This window comes from Octopus bimaculoides, chromosome 1 (assembly GCF_001194135.2).
Source record: "Octopus bimaculoides isolate UCB-OBI-ISO-001 chromosome 1, ASM119413v2, whole genome shotgun sequence".
Lineage (NCBI taxonomy): Eukaryota > Metazoa > Mollusca > Cephalopoda > Octopoda > Octopodidae > Octopus > Octopus bimaculoides.
The window spans coordinates 151,680,409-151,687,059 of record NC_068981.1 but is presented as its reverse complement, the minus strand read 5'-3'; the positions used below and the strand labels follow the sequence as shown (position 1 = coordinate 151,687,059).

Sequence of the window (6,651 nt, the reverse complement as noted above, 5' to 3'; positions counted from 1 at the left end):
TTATGTATGTGTGTGTTTGTCAGAGACAGAGTGTGAGTGAGTCAAGGTGTGTGTGTGTGCGTGTGTATGTGTGTGAGACAGAGTGAGAGAGCGGTGTGTATGTAGTATTTACTCTCTCTCATACACACGAACACACAAAATAGAAAGTGAAGCTTTTTGCGGTTGTTACGTCAATACCGGAAGTTGACATTGAGGAAACTTTTTAAAGAAGTGAATCTTAAATATAAAGCAATATTATTTATTTTTAATTAAAAAAAATCAAATGAAGAGCCTAAGATTTATCCGAGGTCAAATTATTCATGCATTACAAGTATGGAAGCATTTGGTGAAGTCGATTTCACGTGAAAAGCGATTACACACACATCTCTGTTTTATATATAGTATAGATATATATAGTATAGATATATATATGCAGCCTCGCGTTCAAAATGCGCAATAAATATTTGAAATATTGTCCAGGTAAATCCAGCTGATGAGACTAACCATATATACGATGACAAACGTATTTGAGGAGTCCGAAGCCTAGGTACTGGATTATCCGATTATGGATTGTCCGTTTACATACTGTTCTTCCCAGAGGTAAGACAGAATTTTTCATGTTTGCTGCCCACACACGTCTTCGCCAGTATATACACATTGAAGCTTTACTATAGCGTCGTAAATATATCGACTGGTAATTCCAGTAAGCATTGGTGCTTTGTTGTACCACTACTCTCTCTCTCTCTCTCTCTCTCTCTCTCTCTCTCTCTCTCTCTCTCTGTATATATATGATATATATATATATATATATATATATATCATATAGGACAATCAGTTAGTTGTCATAATAATACTCAGAGTTTCAGATGTCGGGGCTAAAAGACATCCTCATCAGTTATTAAGACAAAAACGCTACGAAAGAAAACCGTTGAATAAAGAGAAGTTACCCTAATAGGCGTGGAAAAGTAAATAAAAGTAAAAGATATGACATTATAAAAATACAACCACGTAAAGATAGAAATCTTCGTTCATAAAATCTACATTCGTACACATGTATATATACATACATACACGTACACACATATACACGTATGTGTATATACATACATACTCGCATACACATAAATGTACATGCATATACATATATATACGTGCACACACATACACATTCATACACGCATACACGCACATACACACGCATACACGCACATACACACGCATACACGCACATACACACGTATATGTGACCATGCATCCATTATTATGCTCATATACACATCTCTACACGCACACACATACATGCATAAGTATATATATATATATAAATATGAAAATACATACACACACACTTATATATGTATATATAACTTCATGTTCGCATAGAAAAAAAGTTTACATTTATCTTAGAACTTAAATAAATGAAAGTACTCATATAAAACCGTAAAACAATATACATGTATTAACGTTCGTAGCAGGCATATATTCACACACACCGCATATATGAATATACATACACAAACACACATACACACACGCAGATAGACAAAACCACGCATATGCATATATATGTACAAATATACATACACCCATATGTATAAATACGTAGTCAACATCATCCGCGCGTAGCTATATGGACATTTATACAAATGAAAACACATACGCAAAATATAAAACGTATACATATTCACATTCGCCGCAAACATGAATATACATATGAATTATGTATGTATAGAGGTGCATATATATACACAAGTACACCCTTCTGTCTATCAACACACCTACACCTGCAGATAAGCAAGCATATATATATATACATAGTCTTACACTCGTATATATACATACATTCGTACAGATGCACACATATACACATTTGATATATGCTCATACATACAAATACATATAAAAATATAAAATATATAAGAAATGCTAAGCCACATGAAAAGCCTGTACATGGACACAATATAAAAAGCAGATTCTATCTGTGATCTTGGGTAGCCCCAAAACGTAACAAGTATTATGTCATATGTGGACATGATCCCAAAAGTTCAGGCGGTTTGTGTAAAAGGTCATATATCTCAGTACATACTGCAAATGTGACCGACCACAAACTTGAGGAACATGAAGGGCTGGAAGTGCTGGCTAACTCTGCCTACAGTCCAGACCTTGCATCACCAAAAATTATCACCCGGTCCAAATTGTGGCTCATTTCCTGCATGGGCAGAGATTCAACAATGTGGGCGAGTTTAAAAACGGATGCGCAGAACCTTTTGCCTCTAAACCAGCCAGTTGGTATAAGCTTCTGACACAATGATGGGAACGGACAATAGAGTATGATGGGATATATGTTGATGAATAACGACTTTTTGCATGTATTTTCCTTGAACTATTAATCAAAGGTTGAAATATGAAAACACTTTTGCCTCAACCTGGTAAAAGATGGACTTTCGCACAGTTTCCCTCAATTAAATTCTACTCACAATGTATTGGTCTACCCATGGCTGACAAAAGAGACACTTGCCTCATGTGTCGTGCTTTGGTATCAAATTCGAAACCACTTGGTTGTGAAGCAATTACCTTAGCCCCTCGGTCAAATTATTGTCCATTACATGCACGTAACATTACTGCAGGACGTATTTATAATTATTTGTCCCTATTAAACTATTGGTATTTATTTTATAACTCTGGAGTGATAAAAACGAGACTGAACAGAAAATTAGCGAATATCTTTGATTTGATTTTGGTACAGATAGTTGTTGCGAAAACCTTGGTGTCTGATATATTAAATATACACTTCAGATATTTCGGCGAAATCTCTAAGGAACCTGGAAGTGTTGAGTGTCTCGGACAATCAGAGGACATACTTATAGACGCTCTAATCAGTTTGAATTGTGGCACGGCAATTTTGCCACACTTTCTTGCCATAACCATACATACATATGAATTCGTGAGAGGATTTCATCGTCTACGGATCCATTTCTTGCAAAGGTACTCCCAGTATATAAAAGTATGCCCGTAACTTCTAATATGTTGCCATTCACGAAGATGTTTGGCTCTATGTAGTGCCCGCCAGAAACAGGTGTGAACTTTACTTTTGTTTTCTTCAAGGATATTATCAGGCGAAATGCAACAAATGGAGATGAGAATCAGTTTATTATAAGCTGCGTGCAGTGTTCTGTTTCAACAACAAAATCAGTAGCTTCTGCAGTAAACAATTCTCAAATCCATGTTTTGAATGTTTTTAGAGGTATAGTTGAGTCTCTTCTGATCATATATCTTGCCTATTCTTCTAAACATTTAGAAATGAAAATCGAATTCTTGAAAAGTATAAGAACTTCAGCAAAGTATAGTCAAATAGAATAGGACAAGGATACCGCTTTGTTTCACTCCATTATATATAGCGTTTAATTGATAATTGGTAAGCTCCAAGAAAATGTTTTATTTTTACCAGAACTTTCTCCTTTCATATAGATAACACACATACGCGTGCACGCACAAATACACACTCTCTCTCTCACATACACACGCACACATACGCAAATATGTATACGATTTGCTTCGCACTGTTCACCTCCAGTAAATTCAGTGGGAAGCTGTCGGTCAACAAAAGGCTGTGGTAGAAGCCGGTGTCATGCATGGACTAGCTCCAAAGTTTTGAGGCTGCAAAGCAGAATTCTTAACTACACAGCCATGTTTTCTCACCGATATTCATTCCTTGCAAAACTTGTTTCATTCGATTTAAAAAAAGGATATAAAAGATACGAATGCCACAATTCCTAATTCACTATTACTGGAGTATCAAGTTTCCACACAAATATGATAGAAAATATAATGAAGGGTAGAGTTTCTTTCTTGGGTGTTGACTTAAGTCGTAAGGGACACTTGGAATAGTTAATCCGGCTTTCATAAAATGATTCAGAACATAATCTTTAAAGAGAGTAATTTAATCGATAACTTGTATAAACTTCATTAATTATTATAAATAACAACTAATTATCTCGTTCAAATAGGATTTAATTTAGACTAATTTTATCAAGACTGAACATACAGCCATTTTTTTTCTCTTATAAAGTTAATTTATGACCATTTATTTCATGTATTATCCAATAGACCCATCGTGAACACTAAACAAATTCTAGCTAACAAGCTCCTATATGCTCTTCCGACGTACTAGAAATAGGTGCTAAATCCTCTTAAATTACACCCTTATCATCTTGGAAACGAACAAAATAGATATGTTCTTATGTATCCTGTACGTAAGAAAACGACTGGATAGCTACAACAGAAATATCTTTAATCAGGATCTCCTCTATCTGCGCTCAATTTTGTTGAAATACATAAAAAACAGAGATGAATTTAAATTAGTTGACCACAATTTGGCTTCAGCCACTATTTTGAAAACTTTTAACATAAATATTAATATTTCTTTGTCATTGTTACATAAAGGTTTTTTTAATAAATTGCAGGCCTGTGAAAATCCAGCCTGTGAAAATTAAGCCATTCTCGAATCAAAGTTTATACAAAATTACTGCCTGCGGAAAAAATGTGCTAATGTGCGCTACAATTGAACATATGATACATTTTGAAAGATTCAAACCGAAAAATTCTGTGACATTTTGGTTCTATTTTAAACTTTCACTAAAGCATGATTATTTTACGATTTACAGAATGGTTTAGAGAAGATATTTTTTCTAAACTATAATATCAATATGTGGTTAATAACGTTCCAAACAAATAATACAAGAATTAGAATTGATATCTTAAGATGAAAACAAGGATGTTTACGATATATTATAATACTGACAATACACTATAATATTCATAGTTTATAATTACTGGATATTATAACTGTAAAACCTAAGGTTTCTAAATTTGGGCTCTTAGTTGTTATTATCCTTCTAGAGTTTTTACTGATACATGTGGATACAATCAACATCGTACAAATTGCAGGTTATTTTCAAATAGTATTATCACCAGAGAAAGCCACCGCCATGACGGTAATCTTTCTAAGATTGGAGAGATGAATAGAACTTAACAGAGGAAACACCGATTTGTTCTCTCTGTAGCAACAAGAAACATACCGTTGAAGAGTAAATTCTAGAGAGCCGATATTTTGGGGAAGTTAGATTGAACACAGAGGTTAACATTAGGTTCAGAGATAACGAAAGAAGGAACAAATGAGTTTAGATGGAGATGGGGTACAGTGAAGCGGAAAGTGTTGTAGTAGCGATACGATAACCTTAGAAAAGTGAAAGCGCGTATGTGGACTGGAGATCGCTGTGTGACTACGAATAGGTTTCTGCTTTGTGAAGAATATTATTTCATTTTCTTTCTGGCTCATTTGTAACCTTGTTTCTATGTGACTTTGAGTAATATTTGTTTGTCATCATGGTAATTGAAAAATGGGTGGACAGAAAAATAACGGTGTTTTGTAAGCAGTAAAATCTTATACTGGTTTCTGGATGTATGTAGCAGCCTGTTACCGTAGCTGTCAGAATTATTCCATCGTATAACTGATAGGAACTTTTGTAATGGTTCAGCAATTGATCAAAGGTTAAACATTTTCTGGATAGAAAATACATACGGACAAATGCTTCAGGCGGTTAAACTTTAGAAGGTATTTCTAGCTTTGTCATGTAATGTGAAATCACCAAGAAAGATTATCAGAGATGGTGGGATATGTGATGTGCGTTGTGCTGTATTTGGTTGAAACTGAGTGGGTGTTGTTAGGCATGACAGCAAGCAGTTTCTTTCTTTCTTTCTTTCTTTCTTTCTTTCTTTCTTTCTTTCTTTCTTTCTTTCTTTCTTTCTTTCTTTCTTTCTTTCTTTTGTTTGTTTGTTTCTTTCTTTCTTTCTTTGTTTCTTTCTTTCTTTCTTTCTAACTAGCATTTTTCAAATTTGTATTATAAAGTGCAATTTGAAAATGTCGTTCATATTCGTTTTTGATTTGCATTTCTCATTGTCAGGTTTTTAATACACAAATCTCATTTTGCTTGATTTTGTACGAATCTGCTTGTTTTCCACTTGTTTATCACTTAGCAACTGCAAGAAAAACAGTGTCTTGTGAGTGTATCTCATTTAACTAAATCTGAATAACCCTTCAAAATTCTTTAAATCTGTCTGTTTCTTTTAATTCTCAATTTTTCAAAAAAATATTCTACATTACATATTTACGATTATTTGTAAAGAAACTTCCGTTCCTGTTTTTCAACAGTGTCTTAAATTCTCATAAGGTTTCTGCTTTGTGAAGAATATTATTTCATTTTCTTTCTGGCTCATTTGTAACCTTGTTTCTATGTGACTTTGAGTAATATTTGTTTGTCATCATGGTAATTGAAAAATGGGTGGACAGAAAAATAACGGTGTTTTGTAAGCAGTAAAATCTTATACTGGTTTGCGGAGGAAAACAAAACGCATAAAAACGAAAATGCAGGAGAAATGATATAATAAAATGAGATTAACAGAAATTTTTTAAAATGGTATTATAGCAATAATATGGTAAGCATAAAACATTTCTTAAATACAAACACAATACATACATACACATGTGTGCGTATCTATCTATCTATCTATCTATCTATCTATCTATCTATCTATCTATCTATCTATCTATCTATCTATCTATCAATCTATCTATCTATCTATCTCTCTCTCTCTCTCTCTCTCTCTCTCTCT

At 33.7% G+C, this 6,651-nt stretch overlaps 1 protein-coding gene across 2 annotated transcripts in view; it reads right to left on the bottom strand.

Annotated features, from left to right (window-relative positions):
• LOC106873107 (uncharacterized) overlaps positions 1-6,651 on the bottom strand; it is a 125,851-nt gene that overhangs the window by 87,795 nt on the left and 31,405 nt on the right. The window lies entirely within an intron of this gene.